The sequence below is a fragment of the Zalophus californianus genome, chromosome 4 (genome assembly GCF_009762305.2).
Source record: "Zalophus californianus isolate mZalCal1 chromosome 4, mZalCal1.pri.v2, whole genome shotgun sequence".
NCBI lineage: Eukaryota > Metazoa > Chordata > Mammalia > Carnivora > Otariidae > Zalophus > Zalophus californianus.
In genome coordinates this window covers 176,245,339-176,272,767 of record NC_045598.1, presented here as the reverse complement: position 1 = coordinate 176,272,767, position 27,429 = coordinate 176,245,339, and the positions used below count along the sequence as shown (strand labels likewise).

Below are 27,429 nucleotides of genomic sequence, written 5' to 3'. Positions count from 1 at the left end.
GTTTCCTTTCTGCTTTACAAGAGCACAGTCTAATAAATTGTTATGAGGGATAGATAGCTTGAGAGAAAAGAGAGAGTGGTTCCTTACATCCAGAAAACAGAGCATTAAAGCATCAGCACAGTTCCAAGCAAAGCCCATGTCCATCTAGTTTATTCAGTTCATTCAGTGCTTTGTAATTAATTCTTGTTCCACTTGATCTGGGGTTAGTCATCTCATGAACACACCTGCTTCTTGACTAAAGTCTGGAACTCCTGACTCAGTCCACTGGTATGATCTCATAATTATTGAAGCAATGCCATCAGCAGTCTGTACCCAAGAGTACCGCTTCACCAGGCTCTTAGACAGGGATCTGATCTGAGAATATTTGTTGAAGATGGAACACTCTGCCTTATAACCGATTCCAGGTGATTTCATGGAAGCATCAGGAGTAAAACAAAACATACAGGCTCTCTGTAGATGACAAAAGACTAGAAATGTCTATTGTTTGCTCACTGTTGATATTTTTCAAAAGAGAATGATCCGAAGAGGGTTCATTACAAGAATAATGCAATTGACAAGCATTTCTGATCGTTTCCGTGGCATGCAAAACAAACAAAGTCAATTCAAAAAAGTTTTTGACAAAATATGTGTAAGCACAAAGATTTATGCCTATTTTCAAAGAAGAGTAGAGATTACATCTAATTTATGAAAATAGATAAACATACACTTCACAAAGAAAATATACCATATAAAAATCCTGAAACGTTAGATAACATAGATACCTAGCCCAAAGTTAGAATATACCAAGAATATATCAAGATTATCAAGTAAATAGATTCAGTACATCTAAAGTAGTTTCTAAATATCAATAGATTAATAAAATCGATAGATAGATGATGTGAATCCCCAGTATAACACTACCGCCTGAGGTACACTAGATTTGAGTTAAAAAGTAAAGTTGCAACCAAGTTAATGTTTTTTAAAAATAACTGAAATTATGAGTGCTAATACAATACTGCTTTTGTCTTATGGGCTAAGCAACATCAAGACTCTGATAAATAGAAACATATCATGAACAGCAAAAACATTGACCATTGTCTAGAACCTTCCCATACAGAACACAATTGTTTAAATATTTATGTTAATAACATTTTAACCATACAAATTTAACCTAGGGAAGTCTAGGCATTTCTTCTGATTTGAGAACATTTCCCATGTAACTCATCATCAGTGACATATCAAATAACCGTCATTATTCCTAACATTTCTCTTTTTACAAAAGAGATTTTTCAGAAACCCTCTGGGAAATCTCAAAAACAATTTTAGGTGCTGACAAGGCTAATCAAACTTTGAGCTTAACATAACTCTAAGATGGCAAGGCCCTCAAACCCATGTACATTTTCTGTACCTTAACTTGTTTGCTTGTCTCAAGTGCAGACCCCGCCCCATGTGCTTAACCACAAACCAATACTTCCTGCCTTGTCTTCCCTGTTAGTACAATATTTGATGAAGGCTAAGTTTCAAGAACCCCCTCCCACACCAGCTTTCATCTCCCCTCCTCCTTTCCCAGGCATCTCTGCATTTAAAAGCTTTGCCCACCCATCCCTCCCCTGAGACATTTCTGACTTAGTCTTCGAGCATCTTCCTATTATGATACTCTTCTCCTTCTATTGCAATAACCCCCTTAAAGAAATCCTTCATACTAATGTCCAGATTGCATTTTTTTTTCTTTGACACTGATGATGCTGTAACTCTGCCCCCAGGACATTGCTTTCTTCACCCAGGGGTCAATGCCATCCTAGCGGATGCTGAGTCCTTTCCTGGCTGGGAGGTCGGGATCCACAGCGGTGAGTCTAACTCCCGGTACAGTGTTCCAAACATGTGTCTGTTGTAGCATGGTAAAGATTTGGCTTTATTCTTCATTTTTGTCTTTTTCTTTCCTTCTATTTCTCTGCCTTCTTCTGGCTTTCCTGGGTGTGAGTAAAGCCTCTGATTCTCTCCTGGGATATGACATCTTGGGTTAAGATCCTTAGAGCCAACAGGTATTCCTTTCATTATCATGGGAAACTGCCAATCTAACCATTGTTCCACACACTTTTCCCTGTGGGGGATGTGCATTCGAACCAATTTCACCCAATCTCTTCGAAATGACAAAATTTCACTAGGAAAAAAGAAAAAAACTTAAAATTTCAATGGCTTCTTTGGGGAACTTAGGATCTTTGCGAATTGGCTCATTCTGAGCAAGGATCTGGAATCCCATGACTCCAAAATTGCATCCAAACAGTGGACTGCTTTTATTGTTTGGCACAAAGAAACAGAACAATATCTGTTCCACAAAAACTCTCAGAGACCACTGCTTCCTTCAAAGACCAATTCCCTTCCTCAGTGTCTTCTAAGACCTATGCCTTCCCATCACCATCCCCTAACTTCTGCCTCCTTTTTTCCATCCTCAACGTTCCCTTCAGCTCCCTAGAATCCTTTGTTCTTCCCCCTTCAACACCTCTACCTCCTCCTCTCCACTATCCACCCCTGCCAGGCCTTCCCTTTCTCACTCAGGCTCCTCAACTCCCTGTAGACACCTGAGGCTTAAGTCCCCCTACACTGTTGGGGCTCTGAGGAGCTCAGTGACACCAAGAGCAAAAGTCTGTGGCTGAAAAAGCTGATTGGAAACAGGTTGCATGTTTACTCCACTCAGATGGACTTTGGAGACCCCAGATGGCCACTTGGTTTCTCCTCCGTTCCTCTCCCAAAATGCAGTCCACAGCCTCCATAGAATTACATGTGAGGGCAAAGAACATCTTAAGGGTCTCCTCCACAAATACTGAGGAAACTCCTTCAGCATTTGCATTGAGCAAGTTACTTCAATTTGCCCCATCTGCCAAAAATATAATCTTTGTAAAAATATAAAAGTGAGGCAAGGAGTAGAGTCAGCTCTTTTCTATGAACCAGTGAGTTTTGAGTTTTTGTGTTTATGCCTGAACAAGAGTTAAAATTTTTTAATTAAAAATTAAAGCTAGAAGCTCTCTGTGCCTATCTATATGTGTGTATGTATGTATGTACATTCTATTACACGTGTGTAGTAGTTTCCTACCTCCAAATATTATTACCACATTAAACTCTAAAATCCCTTAAAGGAGCGCTTTTTGGATTGGCTAAGAGATAAATAAGAGTTTATATAATTTTAATATTCCTGAAATTCCCAGAAATTAAGACAATTAAATCTCTAATATATTCAATATGGGGGAAAAAGTATTCTTATAGAAACTTACCAAAATGTTTTTTAAAATTCAAGGTCACATGATTTAGGTACATCTTTGACAAATGAGACTATTTTAATGTTGTTGGTTTAATAAATACAGTTACACCTTTTGAGTTATCAGCCTTGCAAGAATACATTTTTATTTTAATCAAGTATGTTCTTCCTAAACTCAATCAGGTTGAGTTTACTTTTTGCTTGGTAACAAGTATATTCTAACAATATGCTTGAACTATTCATGGCATATCATGTCTCAGAGTTGTTATGTTGTATCTGATATTTTTTTCTCTGTAAAGATTATGCTTATCCATTTCCACAAATAAGATATAATATCCAGTGTTCTTTGAAAATAGGATTCATCATTCTGTTTGGCATGTTTCATCTAAAACTTTTTGAACTGACTTTTTTAAGTGTCACATGAACAATCATGTTTCCTTATCAATTGTACTATTTTAATAGTGAACTCTGATCAGATCTTTTACCTTTGAAAATTATAAAAAAATACATTAACCCTGGGGGCGGAGCAAGATGGCGGAGGAGTAGGAGACCTGGATTTCGTCTGGTCTCAGGAATTCAGCTGAATAGGGATCAAACCATTCTGAACACCTACGAACTCAACAGGAGATCGAAGAAGAGAGTAGCAACAACTCTCTGAACAGAGAAGCGACCACTTTCTGGAAGGTAGGACGTGCGGAGAAGTGAATCCGAGGCGATATTCGGGAGGATAGTCGGCGGGGGAGGGGGCCTCCGCCGGCCGCTTCTGGAAAGTGCTAGAGCCGCGGAGCACAAAATCGGAACTTTTAGAAGCCAGCTCCGCTGAGGGACGTCGCTCCAGTGGCTAAGCGGGGGGTGGAACCCTCGCAGGACAGTGTGGTCTCAGGACCCTCGGGGTCACAGAAAGACCGGGGGTGTCTGAGTGCGGCAGAGCTCCCAGGTATCGGAGCAGGGAAGCCGGCTGCAGAGACGGAGCCGAGGCGCGGGCTCTCAGCTCGGGGTGGCCATAAACTGTGATCTGCGGCCCAGTCAGGCCACTGCTCCTCCAGCAGGGACCCAACAAGCAGCAGAGCTGGGGAGACTCCCTTTCCTCCCCCAGGAGGAGCGGCACGGGAGTGCACCGCAGGGATCTGCTGGTTTTGGAGACTCCACACAGGGTCGGGTGCCAGAGATAGAAACCCTCAGTCACAGGCTGGGTGAGCACGGAGTGCGGCCGGAGACCAGGGAGACGGGAGTGACTGCTTTTCTCTGGGGGCGCACTGAGGAGCGGGACCCCGAGTTCTCAGCTCCTCTGAGCGGAGAGTGGGAGGCCACCATTTTCACCCTGGTCCTCCAAAGCTGTACCAAGAGCTTGCAGGGAACAAAAGCTCCTGAGAGCAAACCCCAGCAGCTTGCTTAGCCTGGACCGACAAGGGCTGGGCAATTCCGCCTCCGGCAAAGACATTTGGGAACCACGGCAACAGGCCCCTCCCCCAGAAGATCAGCATGAACAGCCAGCCAGCCAAGACCAAGTTTACCGATCAAGGAGAACAGGAGAGCTCCAGCGCTAGGGGAACAATGCACATAGAATTCATGGCTTTTTTACCATGATTCACTAGTTTTTCAAAGTTAATTTTTTAACTGTTTTTTTTTTTAATTTTTCAACCAACATCTTATCAATCCCTTTTTAAAAAAACATTTTTTATTTTTCATTTTTAGAGTCATATTTTATCCCTTCATAGTAGTTACCCTTATTTTTGGCATATATATATATAAGTTGTTCTCTCTTTAAAATTTTGAGATACAGTTTCTTCTAACAGATCAAAATATACCCTAAATCACTAGTGTATGGCTTTGTTCTAGTCTCCTGCCTGATCACATTCTCTTTTTTTCTTTTCTTTTTTTTTAAACTTCTTTCTTTTTTCAAACAACTTCTCATCTTATCAATTCCTTTTATAAAATCTTTATAATTTTCATGTTTACAGTCATCTTCCATCCCTTCATTGTATCAACCCTTATGTTGTACATATAGGAGTCTTTCTTCCTTTAAAATTTTAGGAGGCACTTTCTTCTAACACACCAAAATACAGCCAAAATCTAGTGTGTGGCACTGATCTATGCACTAGCCTGATCATATTTGATCATATTCTGTTTTTTTTGTTTTGTTCTGTTTTTGTTTGTTTTTATCTTTTCTTTTTCTTTCTTTTTTTCCCCCCTCTTTCTTTTTTCTTTCTTTCCCTTTCTTTTCCCCTGGTTTCAGGTCTTTTCTGATTTATATAGAGTATATTTGCGGGGGATATCATTAACCTGTTAGCATTTTGTTCTCTCATTCATCTATTCTCCTCTGGACAAAATGACGAGATGAAAAAAATCACCTCAGCAAGAAGAACAAGAGGTAGTACCGTCTGCCAGGGACCTACTCAATACGGACATTAGTATGATGTCGGACCTAGAGTTCAGAATCATGACTTTAAAGATACTAGCTGGGCTTGAAAAAAGCGTGGAAGTTATTAGAGAAACCCTTTCTGGAGAAATAAAAGAACTAAAATCTAACCAAGTCGAAATCAAAAAGGCTATTAATGAGGTGCAATAAAAAATGGGGGCACTAAGTGCTAGGATAAAGGAGGCAGAAGAGAGAATCAGCGATATAGAAGACCAAATGATGAAAAATAAAGAGGCTGAGAGAAAGAGAGATAAACAACTACAGGACCACGAGGACAGAATTCGAGGGATAAACGATACGATAAGACGAAACAACCTTAGAATAATTGGGATCCCAGAAGAAGAAGAAAGAGAGAGGGGGGCAGAAGGTATATTGGAGCAAATAATAGCAGAGAACTTCCCTAATGTGGGGAAGGAAACAGGCATCAAAATCCAGAAGGCACAGAGAACCCCTCTCAAAATCAATAAAAATAGGTCAACACCCTGACATCTAACAGTAAAACTGACGAGTCTCAGAGACAAAGAGAAAATCCTGAAAGCAGCTCAGGAGAAGAGATCTCTAACCTACAATGGTAGAAACATTAGATTGGCAACAGACCTATCCACAGAGACCTGGAAGGCCAGAAAGGACTGGCAAGATATCTTCAGAGCACTAAATGAGAAAAATATGCAGCCAAGAATACTATATCCAGCTAGGCTGTCATTGAAAATAGAAGGAGAGAGAAAAAACTTCCAGGACAAACAAAAACTAAAGGAATTTGCAAACACGAAATGAGCCCTACAAGAAATATTGAAAGGGGTCCTCTAAGCAAAGAGAGAGCCTAAAAGCAGCCTAGATCAGAAAGGAACACAGACAATATACAGTAACAGTCACCTTACAGGCAATACAATGGCACTAAATTCATATCTTTCAATAGTTACCCTGAATGTAAATGGGCTCAATGCCCCAATCAAAAGACACAGGCTATCAGATTGGATTAAAAAACAAGACCCATCAATATGCTGTCTGCAAGAGACTCATTTTAGACCCAAAGACACCCCCACATTGAAAGTGAGGGGGTGGAAAACCATTTACCATGCTAATGGACACCAAAAGAAAGCTGGGGTGGCAATCCTTATATCAGACAAATTAGATTTTAAAACAAAGACTGTAATAAGAGATGAAGAAGGACACTATATCCTACTTAAAGGGTCTATCCAACAAGAAGATCTAACAATTGTAAATATCTATGCCCCTAACATGGGAGCAGCCAATTATATAAGGCAATTAATAACAAAAGCAAAGAAACACATTGACAACAATACAATAATAGTGGGGGACTTTAACACCCCCCTGACTGAAATGGACAGACCATCTAAGCAAAAAAATCAACAAGGAAATAAAGACTTTAAATGACACACTGGACCAAATGGACTTCACAGACATATTCAGAACATTCCATCCCAAAGCAACGGAATACACATTCTTCTCGAGTGCCCATGGAACATTCTCCAGAAATGATCACATTCTAGGTCACAAATCAGGTCTCAACCGGTACCAAAAGATTGGGATTAGTCCCTGCATATTTTCAGACCACAATGCATTGAAACTAGAACTCAATCACAAGAGAAAGTCGGAAAGAACTCAAATACATGGAGGCTAAAGAGCATCCTACTAAAAGAATGAATGGGTCAACCAGGAAATTAAAGAAGAATTTAAAAAATTCACGGAAACCAATGAAAGTGAAAACACAACTGTTCAAAATCTTTGGGATACAGCAAAGGCAGTCCTGAGAGGAAAGTATATAGCAATACAAGACTTTCTCAAGAAACAAGAAAGGTCTCAAATACACAACCTAACCCTACACCTAAAGGAGCTAGAGAAAAAACAGCACATAAAGCCTAAAGCCAGCAGGAGAAGAGAAATCATAAAGATCAGAGCAGAAATCATTGAACTAGAAACCAAAAGAACAGTAGAACAGATCAACGAAACTAGGAGCTGGTTCTTTGAAAGAATTAACAAGATTGATAAACCCCTGGCAAGCCTTATCGAAAAGAAAAGCAAATGACCCAAATCAACAAAATCATGAAGGAAAGAAGAGAGATCACAACTAACACCAAAGAAATACAAACAATTATAAGAACATATTATGAGCAACTCTATGCCAGCAAATTAGATAACCTGGAAGAAATGGGTGCATTCCTAGAGATGTATCAACTACCAAAATTGAACCAAGAAGAAATAGAAAACCTGAACAGGCCTTTAACCACTAAGGAAATTGAAGCAGTCATCAAAAATCTCCCAACAAACAAAAGCCCAGGGCCAGATGGCCTCCCAGGGGAATTCTACCAAACATTTCAAGAAGAATTAATACCTATTCTTCTGAAACTGTTCCAAAAAATAGAAATGGAAGGAAAACTGCCAAAGTCATTTTATGAGGCCACCATTACCTTGATCCCAAAACCAGACAAAGACCCCATCAAAAAGGAGAATTACAAACCAATATCCTTGATGAACATGGGTGCAAATCTTCTCACGAAAACACTAGCCAATAGGATCATACAGTACATTGAAAGGATCATTCACCATGACCAAGTGGGATTTATCCCTGGGCTGCAAGGCTGATTCAACATCCGCAAATCAATCAACATGATACAATACATTAACCAAAGAAAGAACAAGAATCATATGATCCTCTCAATAGATGCAGAAAAAGCATTTGACAAAGTACAGCATCCTTTCTTGATCAAAACTCTTCAGAGTATAGGGATAGAGGGTACATACCTCAATATCATAAAAGCCATCTATGAAAAACCGACAGCGAATATCATTCTCAATGGGGAAAAGCTGAGAGCTTTTCCCCTAAGGTCAGGAACGCGGCAGGGACGTCCACTCTCACCACTGCTATTCAACATAGTATTAGAAGTCCTAGCCACAGCAATCAGACAACAAAAAGAAATCAAAGGCATCCAAATCGGCAAAGAGGAAGTCAAACTCTCACTCTTTGCAGATGATATGATACTTTATGTGGAAAACCCAAAAGACTCCACCCCAAAACTGCTAGAACTCATACAGGAATTCAGTCAAGTAGCAGGATATAAAATCAATGCACAGAAATCAGTGGCATTCCTATACACCACCACCAAGACAGAAGAGAGACAAATCAAGGAGTCGATCCCATTTACAACTGCACCCAAAACCATAAGATACCTAGGAATAAATTTAACCAAAGAGGCAAAGGATCTGTACTCAGAAAACCATAAAATACTCATGAAAGAAATTGAAGAAGACACAAAGAAATGGAAAAACTTTCCATGCTCATGGATTGGAAGAACAAACATTGTGAAGATGTCAATGCTACCTAGAGCAATCTACACATTCAATGCAATCCCCATCAAAATACCCTCCACGTTTTTCAAAGAAATGGAACAAATAATCCTCATATTTGTATGGAACCAGAAGAGACCCCGAATAGCCAGAGGAATGTTGAAAAAGAAAAGCAAAGCTGGCGGCATCACAATTCCGGACTTCCAGCTCTAATACAAAGCTGTCATCATCAAGACAGTATGGTACTGGCACAAAAACAGACACATCGATCAATGGAACCGAATCGAGAGCCCAGAAATGGACCCTCAACTCTATGGTCAACTCATCTTTGACAAAGCAGGAAAGAATGTCCAATGGCAAAAAGACAGTCTCTTCCACAAATGGTGTTGGGAAAATTGGACAGCCACATGCAGAAGAATGAAACTGGACCATTTCCTTACACCACACACAAAAATAGACTCCAAATGGTTGAAAGACCTAAACGTGAGACAGGAGTCCATCAAAATCCTAAAGGAGAACACAGGCAGCAACCTCTTCGGCCTCAGCCGCAGCAACTTCTTCCTAGAAACATCGCCAAAGGCAAGGGAAGCCAGGGCAAAAATGAACTGTTGGGATTTCATCAAGATAAAAAGCTTTTGCACAGCAAAAGAAACAGTCCACAAAACCAAAAGGCAACCGACAGAATGGGAGAAAATATTTGCAAATGACATATCAGATAAAGGGTTAGTGTCCAAAATCTATAAAGAACTTATCAAACTCAACACCCAAAGAACAAATAATCCAATCAAGAAATGGGCAGAAGACATGAACAGACGTTTTTCCAAAGAAGACATCCAAATGGCCAACAGACACATGAAAAAGTGCTCAACATCGCTTAGCATCAGGGAAATCGAAATCAAAACCTCAATGAGATACCACCTCACACCAATCAGAATGGCTAAAATTAACAAGTCAGGAAACGACAGATGTTGGCGGGGTTGCGGAGAAAGGGGAACCCTCCTACACTGTTGGTGGGAATGCAAGCTGGTGCAGCCACTCTGGAAAACAGTATGGAGGTTCCTCAAACAGTTGAAAATAGAGCTACCATACGATCCAGCAATTGCCCTACTGGGTATTTACCACAAAGATACAAATGTAGGGATCCGAAGGGGTACGTGCACCCCAATGTTTATAGCAGCAATGTCCACAATAGCCAAACTGTGGAAAGAGCCAAGATGTCCATCGACAGATGAATGGATAAAGAAGATGTGGCATATATACACAATGGAATATTATGCAGCCATCAAAAGGAATGAGATCTTGCCTTTTGCAACAACGTGGATGGAACTGGAGGGTGTTATGCTGAGTGAAATAAGTCAATCAGAGAAAGATATGTATCATACGACCTCACTGATATGAGGAATTCTTAATCTCAGGAAACAAACTGAGGGTTCCTGGAGTGGTGGGGGTGTGGGAGGGATGGGGTGGCTGGGTGATAGACATTGGGGAGGGTATGTGCTATGGTGAGTGCTGTGAATTGTGCAAGACTTTTGAATCACAGATCTGTACCTCTGAAACAAATAATGCAATATATGTTAAGAAAAAAAAAAGAAGTTAGCAGGAGGGGAAGAATGAAGGGGAGTAAGTCGGAGGGGGAGACGAACCATGAGAGACGATGGACTCTGAAAAACAAACTGAGGGTTCTAGAGGGGAGGGGGGGTGGGGATGGGTTAGCCTGGTGATGGGTATTAAAAAGGGCATGTTCTGCATGGAACACTGGGTGTTATGCACAAACAATGAATCATGGAACAGTACATCAAAAACTAATGATGTAATGTATGGTGGTTAACATAACAATAAAAAAATTGAAAAAAATACATTAACCCCGGCTATTTTAAGTTTTCTTTCATTTACAGGTGGTTTTGTGTTTTACTCTGATGCTTCCCAAAGAACCTTTGCAAAAGTTGAGTGCTTTGTCTTTAACATAAAGGACTATCCTAGAGACTCATGGAAGTGGACCATGCCAAGTACTCTTGGGTACAGACTGCTGATGGCATTGCTTCAATAATTATGAGATCATACCAGTGGACTGAGTCAGGAGTCCCAGACTTCTAGTCAAGAAGCAGATGTGTTCATGACATGACTAACCCAGATCAAGTGGAGCAAGAATTAATTACAAAGCACTGAATAAACTAGATGGACATGGGCTTTGCTTGGAACTGTGCTGATGCTTTAATGCTCTGTTTTCTGGATGTAAGGAACCACTCTCTCTTTTCTCTCAAGCTATCTATCCCTCATAACAATTTATTAGACTGTGCTCTTGTAAAGCAGAAAGGAAACATTGATCTTTTCTGCCCTGACTCTCCCGGTAAAATTTGGGGAACTCTTAATGAGGATTCCTGTTTTCGTGGCACCCTGGTTATTTGCATAGATTCAGTAGGAGTCTGTCCACCTTGTTATAGGACAGAATTGGAAACACTGGTTATGCAATCAAGGCTGGCATTGCCTAGAATATCATAGTTGAGAAGGATGCTCGTTTCATCAGATGTGACCAGACACTTTTTAGGAATTAAGGTAGACTGTATGGGGCCAATGCTTACAAAGTCCCTCTTAGGGAAGCTGGCCTGGTAACTGGCTTTACAGGGTTCCCAGCCTTATAGGTGAGCAAGGCAGGCTCAGGAATCTTAGGATATTTTGGGGACCTCAGGAAGAGAGGACTTCCCACCAAATCACTAGGTACTGCAGGTGAAAAATGATGGTGAAGTTTTGGCTTGGCTTCCTATCCTCAAGAGGCTTTGGAAAAATCCAATCTGAGGTTCTTTATGAAAATGTCCAGCAAAGCAAATAGAAGACTCAGGTGTTGACTTATCCTTGCTGCATCTGTGTAAATATGTCTAAAGAGACCAGCCTTGTTTTGGGATCAAGAATAATCTTTCTTTGAGATTGTCTTTGATCCAAAGGGGAAAAGGGACTGTAAGAGCATTTTGTGTTTCAGTGGGAAACTAAGCAAGCTCTTCTGGATCATCAGATTCTGACCCTATTCATTATCTTTGAGTTCTTTTGCACCTCTGTAAATTGCAGGTAACTGGTCAATATGCAAACTTTGTCTTGTCTGACAGACACTAATTAGCTTCCTTTCCCACTATGGATAAAGTAGTGTTGATATCTACTCATAAATCGGATTTGGATCTGTTACTTTACAGAGATTGTCAACCCTTACCAAATTTTCAATTCTTCCAGTTTCCTTCAATATCTGCCTACAGCCTTTCAAACTAACCTGTCCAACTTTTCTCCCTTCCTCCTGACTTCAACTAAACATGATTGCTACGATTGCAACTGCAACTGCTCATGATTGCATGAACATGATTGCCCAGATCCTTATTAGGACTCTAAGTTGCCTTGTAACTGGTCTCCCCCCTCCAGGATCTAAAGAAACATTGCATCAGTCCTTGCATGGAGCAGATTTTTCCCTGGACAAGCTGCTGAGTGACTAAGAAAGTCTGGTGAAATGCTCAGGTTATGCATGCCTTCATAAGGGAAGTAACCCAGACTCTGGGCAACATAATTAAGAGCATAATACAACTCAGGGAACTGTGCTGCACAATCAAACTATTTCATCCACTGATCTCCTAGATTTCACTGGGCTGGAGAGTCTTAGGGTTCAACTTCTGGCTCTTTACTTTAATATATTCCTTTATATTAACATTTATCTTTTTCATTTTAGGCATCCCATTGAAGGACACTGAAACAACTGACCTTCGCCTGCACAGCAAACAGATAGTAAACTAGCCTTCTACTAGGGATATCACTGCGAAAATGCTGACCCTGAGGTCTGTTTCACTCAGCCATCTCCTGTTTGAGTTATTCCTTATCTCTGAATTATTCCTGGAGAGTCTCTCTGAGCCTGCCTTGAACAAGGAGAGGGACTGACAAGGCTGATGAAACTTTGTGCTTCACACGAGTTCAGGCTGCTTTGCTGAAGACCACTAGGTCCCAACTCTATGTACACTTTAGCTTGTTTACTTCCTCTGAGACCCAGAACCCCAAGCCCATGTGCCTGAGCACAAACCAACTTTTCTGCCTCAACTTTTCTATTAGTACAATATTTGATGCAGTTCATTAAGTTCCAAGGCCCCTCCCACACACCAGCTATTAGCATGACATCATTCTTGTGCTTTCCACAAACACCTATCCCAGGGTCTCTGCTTACAGAAGCTTTGCTCCCACTCCCCTTGCCTGAAACTGTTTTGGCTCGGGCTTTGAGCATCTCTCTGTAATAGTCTTGTTCAATAACGTCTTTCTTTACTCGGGTCCAGACTTAACTTTTTTTTTTTCCTTGACAATTTCCTTGGCAAAAGATATCTAGGATTTGATTTCTGGAAGGTAAAATATAAAAAGCAGTCAAGTTTGAACACTTGATTAAATAGGATCATGGATTACTAAGAAATAAGAGCTGGTTATCTAGTTAACCAAAATGACAGTATAAATTTTAAAGTAGACATAGGTGGTATGTGACTATAAAGAACTTAAGTTCTTTTTAAGTGAAAAGACTTTGTTCTCTCAAATAATTAAAGATATGACAAAATCAACAAGTGTAGGAATTATTCTAATAAGACCCTGAATAGTTATTTTCTAGGCAGATTATTCTCAAGGTAGAGAAAAGTATTTTACAAGCACTTATTAAGAGAACTCCAGTAATCCAAGAAAAAATTGTCATTTTAACAGAGAGAAAACCAAATGCTAGTTTTGAAACAGCATATTTGGTACTAACACTCTTACTAAAAATCTTATAAATAAACTCGCAAACCTCAGCCAGCTTTGACTACAAGAAGTAAAATTCCTGTTCCGTGAACCATCTGCAACTTTGTCTATCCAAACAAGTTTTATCATACACTTATCTCTCTCTCTCTCTCTCATTTTGGAATGAGTTGTTTTACTTTGGAACAAAGCTTCTCTTGTTTTCCTTAACAAAATACCTCCTGCACACTTTGCATGCAAAGTTGTTCCTCTCTGCTGCTCTCACTCCTAATAGAGCCTCATTCACGTATATTGATTCTAAGTTTTCACTACAGCCACTTCTATTGCATAGAGAAGACTAGGCAGTGGTGTAAGAGAAGAAGTATTTCCAGGGCATGTGTCAAAATGGCGAGGCAAATCTTATTAGAGCTACTGCAGTAGAGGAGCGAGGCTTCAGTGCAGCCCTGAGTCCCATTCTACACAGCATGGACAACTGGAGATCTACAGCCAAGGAGCTGAGTGAGGGGGTGAGTGGATAGAAAATTATTGAGAGGAATTTGTTTAGATACCAAAGTAAGGAGATTCTTGCCAAACTAGCTTAACAAGATTCTTACCAAAAGCAGGCCAGTGACTTAGATATCCAGGGCAGGGGATGAGGAGCTCGATCAAATATCAAGGATGATCAGATATAAAGGGGAGCAGTTGTCAATTAACTAGCTTAGGATTCTTTGGTAAAATGGGGCTCAGCGGGCCAAGGTCGAGGCTCATCTAGAAGAAGACTCACGGGAGCCTGACTAAAGTATGGTCAAGGAAGGAGTGCCTGTTAGTAAATAACTATAAACTGTCTTTCATATACCAGTATTTTCTAGCCGACTAGCAGAGCTTTTCAATATACGTCTCATAATTTTTTATAGCCATGAACATCCCTCACAGTATAGTGTCTCAATGTGGCAAAAATGAACATGTCCATTAACAGACCCAAATATATAGCCTCTCTGTATTATATAAAAACAAGAGGCAAAAAGTATATAAAAATGAAATTGTATTTAGCAATTAAGGCTTCAGTATTTTATCTTACTTAGATCCGATGTAGGTATCTAATGATTCATGAATTAGCTCAATTTAGCATCAGTCCAAGGTTTTAAGTTACCAGATGATTTTGGAAACCATCTTCAAGCTGACATTCTACAAAACAGAATTATTTTTGAAATAAAGTTTGTCCAAATAATGACTTAATTTGACTAAACACACAAAAAAATTTACATTTTTTATAATCTTAAAATATAGTAACTGAAATGATAGCATATTAAACCAGCACACCTTTACAAGTTGAGGAGAAACATGCCCAAGTAAAATAAAAATGTATGTTTGTATTACACTTAATGCTGACAACTCAGAAGATAAAGCTGTTCTTATTAAACCAACAATATTAAATTAGTCTCATTTGCCAAAGTAACCTAAATTATGTAAACTTGAATTCTTTGAACATTTGAGTAACTGCCTATAAGGAAGTATTTTGAGTATATTGAAAGTATTCAAAATTTAATTTTTTCAATATTTGAGAATTTTTAGGAATAGGCTCGTTTGTTTAAGACCTTAGTTAGCTCTGGGAATTAGAGTAGAGTTCTATTTAAAAATTTTGTGATCTAATTAATAATACCATCTGGAGGTAGGAAAATATTACATACCTATAGACACATAAACATACATCTAGATCTAGAAAACTTATAGCTTCAATTCCAAAATTTCAGTCCATACATCAGGGGTAAACCCAGAAATACAAAACTCCTTTCATATAAAAAGAAAATATGGCAAACTTCTGAGAGCACAGAGTTTTAATCTCTGTTAATCAACCATGAGATAAAGAACAAGAAGCTGAAGTGTCTGTTTTGCCTTGTCAGCAGATACAGACCAAAAGAGGGAGTTTGCTGGGTTTTGTCACACGTGATCAGACCTTGTAGAAAAGAGTTTCAAGTGGAAGAAACAACAAAAGGAATGAAATTTCTAGTCACCCCTGAAGGTAGGCTAAGTCATGTCTCCTTCCTCAGCCCAGCACCCCCTTCTGCATGAAGTGCACTTACTTTGCATGCCCACCCCCCACACACACCTCCTTACATGTAGCCTCTCTTCCTCTCTTAACACTTCTACTGACATCTCTCCATCTCCACTGATGCCAGCCCAATCACTCTATCCCCTGATCCTTCAAGGCCACTTACTACCTCCTAAATGGTCTCCTGCCTTCCAGTCTTTTCTCCCACAATTCAGTTTCCATGGAGCAGTCAAAGCAAACTAAAGTGGAAATCTGATTTTTTACTAATCTGTTAAAGAAATTTCAATCTCTCCCAGTTACCCTTCCAAAATGGTCTATACTGCAGAGCAGAGCATTCAAGCTCCTCATGTTCTGACTCACTTCCTTTCTTTTGCCAACCCTGAGCAGACTCTACACTCCAGCTCTAGTGAACACTCCTAGTTCCCAAACACACCATGCTCTCCTCCATGTCTAGGTGCTTGCTTGTGTTTTCCCTTCAGCCTCCAGTGCCCTCTATCTAGCTAAGTCCTTAAAGCACATACACATGAGGTTTAGATGACACATACTCTGGGTTTGTCCCTGACCCCACTTGTTCTCTCGGCCTTCCCAAATCTGAACGAACTGGAATTCCTCCGTCCCCTACTCTCTTCTTTCTTAGCACTTACCATACCATTTTGAAAATTCCCCTTTCTTTGCCTGTTTCTGCAAATGAACCAGAAACTCCCTGTAAGTTGAGACCATGTGTTCTCTATTGCTTTTTCATGGCAAGGGGAGATGGGGGTTGTGGTAGTGCGTGGGCATCAGTGCCCAGAAGGCAGTGCCTGGGACACTACAATCATGCAGTGAACACTTGTAACATTAATAAGTGGGTGAACTTATCATGTGTCTTTATAGTTATACAATATAGTGGGATGATACGACACATCTCACAATTGTGTTGTGGAGACAAAACAAGCTTATGGAAAGCAATTAGAAAAAGCTAAAGACTATATGAGGTGGAATATGAAATAGAGTGATTTATTTTTTAAAAACTGTGTCGCATTTCACAAAACCTAATGAACGTTAGCACCCACTAACCAGCCACCTCAGGGACCTGGATATGCACTGCTTTGGCAATTGCCTATCTTCACTCAAAAAAACAGGAAGGAATTCCTCCCAAGATCCTGATTCCTTCCATAGACAGTATCTGAGCAAGTTGCATGCTTACAAATCTGTTTCATTCCTTTCTAGTTAACCAAAATGAATATCCTCCTGGCTTTCCTGACAATGGGATGCATTCTCCAAAATCAAATTTACAATTACAATGATCTTGGCACCACACAGTGCCCTGTGCATACACAAGACTTGATAAATACTTGCTGAATCAGTGACTTGCAGAAGAGCTTCCCACCACTTTGGGAATGATTGTGATTTCCCTAATTTCCTTGTTTTTCTTCTGCTGAAACATTCTGCTTGCAACACCACTCATGATTATTCAGACCAGTCAAAAGGAAAAAAATTTTTTATCCTGACTAACCACATTCATAAACATGAGTTACAGTGGCTGAAACATGTTCCAGAGGAGTGTGCTCTGAACCTGCCAAGCAGCACCACAGGTAAATAGCCTTTTAAAGGAACTGCATCTCGGCGGAGAACATTCATGGGAATATGAAAATGCTGAGGTTCAAACTGTCTGTCTTCATTTGGGTTCCCCCAGAAGCAGACCCTGACCCAAAGATTTATTGCAAAGAGACTTGGAATAAGATCCCAGGAAATATCTGTAGGGGGATGGAGAATGGGGACAGGCATGAAGCTGGAGCCGAGAGAACACCTTTGTGGGAGACTGTGTTTCAGCCTCCAGGGGGCAGTGTGGTACACATCTCAGAGATGACTGAAGAACTGAGAAATCTGGGCTGTTTCAAGCACTAATTCCCATTAGATGAGAACTGCTCTGAGGATATTAATTCCCCAGCATTTATAGCCTACCTGACATCGGGCCAAGCATGTTAGCTTGCCAGAGGAAGCCCTTAGAAAACCACAAGTTCTTGTAGCATGAAGTAGTTTCCTGGACCACCAAGTCCTCAGGGTAAGGGACATGGGTAGTGTCTCTAACCACACTTAGTATAGTATACACAAGTTCTGAATTGCAAGATGCATTCACGGAACTTAGACTCAGTCACATTTCAGCTGAGCCAAAGCAACTGCACCTGTAATAGGCTGTCTCAGCCAATACACCGCAGAAAAGAATTATGAATTTCTTGAGCTTCATTAAATGTCTGCAGTGCGCCCATACAACAGCGGGATTTCTGGAACACTTCTCCAGATTTTCATTCACCCCTTTTGTACATAAGTGAGACTAGTTCCCTCAAGCAAATGAAACATGCTTATCCTCTCTTGAACCTTGATTCCATCCACCCTTTCAGAAGCAGGCCCTGCATTGAGGAATCCAGTGCAAGGGATGGGTTGAGGAAGTGCTCCCCCGAGGAACCAGGAACGGGGAGGAGGAAGCCAAGTAAGGGTGTGATGTCTGTGCAACCCCTGTCTGCAGCCTGAAACTGCAGAGAGTTCTGGAGTATAAATTACACTCTGGAGGTGCTCTTAAGACAAAGGAGGAGGGCTCTTGCATTCCTATAGTCACCCGGGATTGGCAACGGACTGGTCTGAGGGGGTGCCAGCCTCCAGTGCCCAGGCACAGTCCTCTGTGGCAAACAGGAAGAGGTTGGGAGCTGGTAAAAGGGACCCGAGGTACTCTGGGGGGGGGCACATTAAGTTCACTCCTCTGTCAGATTCTTCCATTTTCTGGATGGCCACAATTCCTGGGGACAAATTTATGACAGGAAAGTTAATAGAATAAGCTAATCCCCTGTGCTGCCTTTGGACCTCAGACCACAGGTGCTGCTCATCATCTCCCTTCCCTATCACTCTTTTAGATTCCCCTTGAGCTCTGGTGGGTACTTCTTACCCTCATCTCTAAGGAGTCTGGGCCCCCAGTTGCCATGTTTTACGAGGCCGTAGCACAGGAGTACTAAGAGATGCCCCAGGGGGCTTCCTGCGTGCCAAATGTATCCTTGCCTGCTCCCATTATACAGCAGCAACCCTTGCTTATGCCCCAGGAACTCATCTCTTTCACACCTCTCCTGACGCTATACTCCCACTGAGTTTCAGCCCAGGATCTCACCTCTTCCATGAAACCTTCCAGAGGCTTGTAGACCACAGAGCTTTCTTCTCCCCCTAACTCACAGAACTTCCTGCTTATGCCTCTCCTCAGGGCTGCATCACATTCTACGCTGTGATTCCTCATTACGGGATTTTTATTGACTTTGGACAGTGTCATTGGGTTGACGTCTGAGTGTATGTCTTGTCTTTCCAGTGGGAACCTGACCAGTGGTTACTGGTACCTCCAGTGCCCTGTACAGACTGTGTGCCACCCCCGTGCTTAGTGAACACAGGTTGGATCTGCAGCTGAACAGCTTAAAGAATGGCACCTCTGCACTCTAGAACTGGAGCATGATCTTCTCATCAGAAGCCTTGCTTCTCACGGTTCCCTAATTCACTTGGCATTCAATGACACTCTCTGTCACTTAGTTCACAATTATCTTTCAAACAAGAACAACAACAACAACACAAAAAAGATAGCTTTGATAAATCTAACTTTTTCACATTTTGAAACTGGCCCAAACTCTTAAAAGCATATATTTTTACATAATTTATTACAAATGACTCACAGATGAGGCCATAAATTTCCCCCACCCAGAGAAATGTTCTCTTTTTTTGGCACTGTTTCAACCTTGAAGGTGACAAACCTAGTTTGTTTGGGGATAGTGAGTATTTGTGAAGAAGGCATAGAAAACATTTTCAATAATCACATAAAAAGTCAGTTTAACTTACAGTGAACACGTTTTTGGTGCCAAGAATTGCCCTAGGTATTTTATACAGACTGGTTGTCCAGAAATCTTTTTTTTTTCTCTTCTCCTTTCTGAAGCTCATATGTTGCAGTGTTTTGAGGTACAGCATAGCCTCTTGTGGAAGCTTAAAGAGAAAGGGGAAAACCCAAGTCACTTCATTTTGCAATTAATTACTTCTTCTGGGAACACTTTGCCTTGCAATTGTAGTATTTCTCTCTCTCTATTTATTATTTCTGATTGTTTCTGTCTTGTATACTCCACCCAGAAACAAAAAAAATGTATACAAAAATAGAACTAATCTTGACTATGTGACTCCAAGTACGTAATCTGTCCTCCATAAGCAGTACTGGAATGAAATAAAATATTTATATGACTATTAACAAAAGGCAAGATATATTGAATGCTTGCTGTGAGCCAGGCATTCTGTAAAGCACTTTATACACACTATCTCATTCAATACTCACAACAAGTTCCAGAAATAGGTACTGTTATTAGCCCTGTTTTACAGATACGGCCTGAGTCACTTCCCAAAGTTCGCACAGCAAGTAAGGACAGAGGCTGAGATAAAGCTGCAGAGGGTAAAGAGCCCTGGTTCTCTCCTTGGAGATGGCTCACTAAGTCATAGTCTCAGCCCCGGTCTTGCCAGCCAAGGGATCAAAAGTAAATCCCAAACTCCTTACGTCTCTGTTTCTTCGCTTATTGACTATAACCACTGACACCCACACTGTCCATTCACTTCTGTCCACCCATCTATTTGTCTGTCTTAGAACACTTAACTCTCATTGTTTTTTATTTTGTTTATAAGAGTTACTGGTGGCTCTCAAAGAGCAGAAAATAGGTCATACCCATCTTCATAGTCATAGCTTCCAGGCAAAGACGATTCTATAAATGATGTCAGATGATCTGAACCTAGGTCGTCTGGCTCCAGAATTTGTGCTCTTAAGGACTATGGCATCCAAGACAGGAATCTGCTTTTCTTTTTAAACCCACGTCTAGTTCGGAGTAGGTCTTTAAATTGTTTCTATCTCCCGTTTCTCTTGAGTCTTTCACTCCTGTTTTTACTCTGTGATCTGTATTTAGTTTTGTGTAATCAGAGATGTGATTTTCATTGCACTCTGTTTTAAAAAGTCCAGGTATTAAATCTCATATATGCGTTAATATTACTTTCTCATTGATCTTTCTTAGGAGCAACAGGGAAAGAAAAAACGCCTTCCTCTACTTTTCAAGTTTTATTGCCTTAAATGTGAAGAGTAACAAAGTTTGACCACTCCAAAATATGCCAGTTTGGCACATGGATTATTTCAGACTGAAGGCAATTAAGAATGAGCAGACACAAAAATGCTCTCTGCTCTCCTCCTATTTGCCTAAAAGCAAGACATAAATTTACCAAAGTGTCTCCTTCCCCCTCTGTACCAGAAAGGACAAAAGCTAATCACCAGAGACAATTTTAGTCCCTTATCCAGCCTGGAGGCACAGGAGAAATCTACATACCAAACTGAGGTAAGGGAGACTTCGTTTCCCTCATAGTTGCTTTCACACAATTTGTTGCCGGTGGAGACCCAAAGTCCTTTTCCTTTGCCTTGTCACTTCCCCAAAAATGTCTTTCCTTGTGAAGACCAGGCTGTAAATAAAACTTGGAGTCACTCATCCCCAAGTTTCTCCAATGCATAAATAAGATAAACATGTTAATAAAACTTGTTTGTTTTTCTCTTGTTGATCTGCCTTTTGTTACAGAGCCCTGATGTGGGGCCGTGAGCTAGCTAAGGATCAAGAAAGAATTCTTGAGCAGTTTTCAGTGCAAAATGGTGCTTTTATTACAGCAGGGGGACGGAACCCCTGGGCAGAAAGACCAGCACTGGGCTTGTGAGGAGTAACTGATTATATACTTTTTTAGTTAGTGGGGGTCAGGGATAATGTTAAGTCTCTAAGGAATTTGGAAGCAAGGTTTCCAGGACCTTGAGGGGCTAGCTATCGTTAAGATAAGGTTATTTACTACTGTCTAGTGAAACATTAGTCATGAGACCCTTCTGATGTATATCAGTGGGCCATACGTTTGAAGGATGACTGCTAACATATATGGGACCGGGGGATATTTACAGTTACCAGAACAAAGTAACGCTAACCAGAGCAAAGCTGGTAAAACATTAAAGGAAGTGCTTGCGGTACCTGTAGGAGAATCCTGCCTGGGGACTACGAGCCACAGAAAAGTCTGGTCTTTGTTCCATTTTCTCCCATCAAGCCCTAGCTGAAAATCTAGAAGGGTAGAAATAAAAATATCTTCTTCCTCCCCTAAAAATGCAAGGTCATAATCTTACACAGTTCCAGGAGGAATGTAAGTAACGTAAAAGATACAAGAATATGAACGACTATAGATTTTGCCTCTTAGACTATGAGAAGTCCAGGCTTTAGATAAAAATCAACACAAATCTAAAATAAACAAAACACTCACCATGAGCATTAGGTCCCAGATATGCTAATTTTGTCCTAGCCAGACACAGAAGACATATAATACATCGGACTGAAAAAGATTGTTAACACCTTAAAAAGATAAAAGTAATAAATAGTTCAAGAATAAAACTAAGTGAGCTAACATCTTAAAAAATAAGCACTCTTGGGGCGCCTGGGTGGCTCAGTCGATTAAGCGTCTGACTTCGGCTCAGGTCATGATCCCGGGGTCCTGGGATCAAGTCCCACATCGGGCTCCCTGCTCAGTGGGGAGCCTGCTTCTCCCTCTCCCTCTGCCGCTCCCCCTGCTTGTGCTCTCTCTCTCTGTCAAATAAATAAAATCTTTTTTTAAAAAAAAAGCACTCAATTTTTTTTTAAAGGAAGTGGTAAAGTATCTGAAGAAAACTAGTCAATTAAGCATTTCCTTGTGAAATCTTAAGGTATAACCAAAGAATTTCCAAAAGAATTTCTGACAATCAAAACAACCCCCAAAGATTTCTATCAAGAAACAAAGGAGTCCAAACCTAAAATAGAAACAGATTCACTTTTTAAGGTAATCTTTTATCATTTACTTAAAAAACTGCATTAGGAAATATGAAAAGGACATTCACCAGTCACCAAGTGACTACTTACCCACAAATTCTTAACATATTATGGTTCACTGTTATGGGTGTTATTACCAAAATCGTATACACATACCTTCTACCCAATTGTTTTGGGATCTGCTAGAAAGAGATGCTCTTGTGGCCACAAGCTAAACAAATTCAGAATGGAATGGAGTGGATACAAAGTAAAATGGAACAGAGTAGAGAAGAACAGAACATAAACCAAGCATATAGCTTGAAACTACAGGAGCAATAATATACAAGGTAAAAGATAAAGGATACATGTACATAGATAATAGATAATAGAGAAAGAAAAAAGAAAGGAGAGAAGGAAGGAAAGAAAGAAAGAAAGGAAAGGAGAGGAAAGGAAAGAAAGATGGAAAGAGAGAGAAATGTGGAGAGATTTCAATAAATGTGTGTTTAAAAATGGTAATCACAGTACTCTCTCGGGATGTTTAACTTTGGAAAGGGGTACTCCAAGGCTGTCCACAACCCAGAGCAAGTCAGCAAACCGTTTATCACCCATCTGTGACAAGCCGAGTACTGAAATTGAGATTAAGTCTGGCAGAGACATTTCATGCCTGTTGAATCTAATTATGCCCTTTAATTTTTCCAGTAATTCATTTTTATGATATTTTATAAAAGAATCAGGCTGTGATGGATTAGAAACTTAAAAAAACAGAACTGTCCCTTTTCCACAGGTAGCCTGAGAAGCAGGGAATAAAGTTCCATTGGTCGAGGGGACACTATGGATTCCTCCCCTCTCTGTGGTTGTACAGACCCCCACTTTCACCTTTCCGTGAATTGTGAATTGTCATTGTTCCCTCGCACCGTGGGAGAAATGAGAAGAGGTGGGTAAGCTGAGCGAAAGGGGAATGTGGCCGTCCTGTTGAGCAGCTATAAGCTAGAACTGTAAGAAGCGAGGTGCACCCTCAGAATTCCGGGGGGCAGCACGAGGCCCGTAGTTTGTCCATTTACACCAACGGTGCTGATATTATTTTTCTCACCTCTCCACACAGTTCTTCAAAACGTTGTCCTGGACTTCATTCAATCACTCACAGACACCACAAGACAACCTCTCCCTTTAACTTCGAGGCTAATGGGCAGTGAATATACAGGGAGTCTTTCTGGCTTTGGGGAGTTAAAGCGGTTTCTATGATTTGCATCCTTATTTGGTGGCATTCATTCTAGGGAGGTGGTTTGCTGTCTCTGTAGGGCAGAGCCGACTCTCAGCCATGTATGGGTGTACTGGAGGTGCTCAGGAGTGTGACGAGCTAAGGTCTTCCTGCAAAAACAGAGCCGAAAGTCTCAAGTTTATACCACGCTCCCCTCCCATATATCCTGCTTTGCTCCAAACCACAAAAAGTACAAAATGTACTTTCTCAGATGTATTGCCTTCTTTGTCAGATTTTCTGAGAAGACACAAGGGTTAACCCTCCAAGTCACGTCTCAGAGAACTGATAACAACAGTTCACTGGCCTTAGAGAGCATGTGCCTGCCACCCCCCTCCCCCAGCACATAGCCCTGCTGCTCGGTCCACTTGTCTCAGGACCCATAGGACCTCGAACACATCAGGTCTCTGCTAATTGCCGAATGTCAGCGCCATTTCACTTCTAGACTGACCCTCCTTCTAGTAGCAAAGAAAGCCTTTTCTTTTCTCACCTCTCTATCCTTCACTGCTGGGCAGTGTTTTCTGCAAAATGCCTTTATGTACACACTGTGAGCTGGAATGTTGAGCTCAATGCTGCAGAGGACACTGATGTTGAAAAGGACCCGGGGATAGAAGAGATGCTAGTGTGTCCTCCAAGTGGGAGGTAGAACAGTTGGAAGAGATTAAATGATCACTGGCTGAGCCCCACCTTCCAGTGATCTGTAGCCCCTGGGTCTGTGGGGAGGGTTGGAAGGCCCCCAAGGGCACTTGCAGCCACTTTAGTTAAAATCAACAAGGTCTACTGACAGAGGTTTAGGCCAGAAGGCTGCCTCAGAGAGTGGAGAAGTGGTTTCTCAGAGAGTAGAGAAATAGTATGCTAATTTAAAAACAGGGGGAAAAAAATAGGAGGGAAAATAGAGTTCTAAAAACTCATGTTAATATTTTAAAATGGAAGGAAAATGAGATGAGCTAGAGTTATCTTCCAAATGAGTTTAAAAGAGGAAGAGTTTAAAAGCACATAATATAAATATGTGAAAAGAAAACTCTGGGAACAGGAACAGTAAACTTGTAGGATAAAAGAGAAAATCCAAAATGTGTCTGATATATACCTTTTACTGTAAGCATCCTTGTGGTTTCTGTTAAAAAGAGCCTCTTCTAAATTTCAAAATAAAACACAATTGCAGCCTCTGTAGAGGAGGAAAAATCCCTCCTCTGTCCTTCAAGCTCTTCCAGCTGGACTAAAACTTAAATTAACATGAGACAGATTAACGGGAGGAAAAAAAAAAAAACACCCAGTTTTATTATGTGCCCATGGAGATCCATTATTGAAACTGAGACCTAAAGAAATGACCAAGGCAGGTATTTTTATACTTTTTAGACAAATAGGCAATAAATCTATAAGGAATTGACAGAACAAAGAAAACTTAACTTTGGGAGCTTTAATTAGTGAGGAATTGTAAACAGAATTTGGGCTGGGGTAGTAAATTAATAAAAAGTAACAAAAGTTTATTCAGCCTTCTCTGCACTAAATTTCCCATCTCTGGTGATAAGGATGCCTCTTTACTTCCTGGTTCAGAGAGGACACCTTTTTCATGGGAGATTTATTTCCTGCTTTCGAGGGGACAAAGTGTGCGGCAGAGTGTCCTTCTTACACCAGCTGACTCTTAAGTAAGTTTAATGCAAAATAACCAATATAGCAAAGTGGCACATTTTGGGGTGGCCTGCCCTTGGCTCATAAACCTACAAAGATATGTTTAATAGTAACAAAATGAAGACATGCATTCAAAGTATAGTTAATAGTGCCAAAAGAGTAATTAGCCAGCAAAAATGTAGTAAGTCATGTTATTACTACCACTAACTAACATAAAAACTTACCCTCAAATATGTATTAAATAAGTAAATATTTAAAAGCCATAAAAAGGGGAAAGGAAGATAACAACACAAAATCATGAGTAACAAAAAAATTAAAAGTAAAAAAAAGAAACCATGACTAAAACAATGAAAAGATCAAATTTATATAATAAGATGATAGCAATATTAATAGTGCTTTGGAAAAAAAATCATAGAGTTTATATATTTGAATTTAGCCATTGTATAAAAAACTGAAAAATGTCGGGCGCCTGGGTGGCTCAGTTGGTTAAGCGACTGCCTTCGGCTCAGGTCATGATCCTGGAGTCCCGGGATCGAGTCCCGCATCGGGCTCCCTGCTCAGCAGGGGGTCTGCTTCTCCCTCTGACCCTCTTCCCTCTCGTGCTTTCTATCTCTCATTCTCTCTCTCTCTCAAATAAATAAATAAAATCTTTAAAAAAAAAAAAAACTGAAAAATGTAACAATAAAATTTGGAATAAGAAATGAGAAATCTAGTAATTTTCTTGTACCTGTATAAGATCTATTATTTTACTGTATCTACAGTGATTTAATTCTGTGTCTGACTCCCCTACTAGACTGAGACCTTCATGGGGATGGGTGGTAGGTTATGTTCAGATTCTGGTTTCCCACATAAGAAATGCTTGGTAAATGTTTTTAAATGAATAAAAATGGGAAGAAAAAGATTTTTAAGACATAAGACAAAATCAAGATATTTAAAACAACATAAAATGTTTACAGCAACTTAAAAATAAAAGCACCTAAGTCTGACATATTTACCGGACAATGTTTCCACACATCTGAAAAACAAAGAGAGAGAAAAGGAATATAAGAATGGATGGTTATTTTGGAGATCATATGCGCTGGGCACCACGCTCAGACTTTACATTTTATAAAAGAGGAGTGAGAATCAAACCAGAAGTTTTGAAATATCAGAGTTTATGGGTGAGATAATTGCATAACTAGAACTCAAGAGAAAAATAAATCCAAAGACAAACTAAGCTCTTTTTGCTGTAGCATAGAAGGAAACCCCAAGCATTGCAATTAAACTCTTAAGCACTAGTGATAGCTAGAATGTGAAAGAAAGGGAGCCCATTGCTGGCAGCAAAAACTGAATACATAGGAAGGAACACTTTAAGAAATAGATGTTCATCTGACACACACACACACACACACACACACACACACACACACACACACCCTCCACACATACACCACACACACGCACACACACCCCACCCTAAATGCATAAGAACACACACATCTATAAAGAGGGAAATTCTCCACAAGGTTGAAAAGACTTTTTAAAATACCTGTCTTATTCTAAGTAGCAGTCCATTTCGGTGAAACTAGGTCTGAATCCTGTCATCCCTCAGCTACACCCCATCCTAACTTTCACCACCAGATCAATGACGCTAAAACAGAAATTTATGACACACCCACTGGTCCAAAACTTCCTCATCCGCCAGACCCCCAACCCTGCCATAGCACAGAAAAAGGTCAGAACCCAAAGTCATGAACAATGACCCCAATTTTTCTTGAGGTATTTCCACTTACTTTTTTCAATTCATAATTATTTTTTTAAAGATTTTATTTGTTTATTTTAGAGAGAGAGCATGCACACATGAGCAGGGGCAGAGGCAGAGCGAGAGGGAGAAAATCTCAATCAGAATCTACCCTAAGTGCAGAGCCGGGCACGGGGCTTGAGCCCATGACCCCAAGACCATGACCTGAGCCGAAATCAAGAGTCAGAAGCCTAACTGAGCCACCTGGGCAC

General features: G+C 40.5%; 2 long non-coding RNA genes across 10 annotated transcripts in view; one reads left to right on the top strand and one right to left on the bottom strand.

The window, feature by feature from the left end:
- LOC113939136 overlaps positions 1-27,051 on the bottom strand; it is a 37,343-nt gene extending 10,292 nt beyond the window's left edge. The window contains exons 1-8 of one of the 9 annotated variants that reach the window (XR_003525128.2): positions 26,966-27,039; positions 26,414-26,452; positions 24,896-25,030; positions 23,644-23,921; positions 21,753-21,839; positions 21,078-21,207; positions 19,570-19,710; positions 225-2,140 (exon numbers count right to left, since the gene is read on the bottom strand). This is a non-coding gene — a long non-coding RNA (uncharacterized LOC113939136). Of the gene's footprint in view, positions 1-224; positions 2,141-19,569; positions 19,711-21,077; positions 21,208-21,752; positions 21,840-23,643; positions 23,922-24,895; positions 25,031-26,413; positions 26,453-26,965 lie in introns of all 9 variants that reach the window. The other 8 variants (XR_003525126.2, XR_003525132.2, XR_003525135.2 and 5 more) reach the window with 8 other exon arrangements.
- LOC113939159 lies at positions 1,689-21,067 on the top strand. The gene is made up of 3 exons (XR_003525146.2): positions 1,689-1,826; positions 12,661-12,766; positions 20,772-21,067. It is a non-coding gene; the product is annotated as an uncharacterized LOC113939159 (long non-coding RNA).
- Positions 27,052-27,429: the final 378 nt, after the last annotated feature.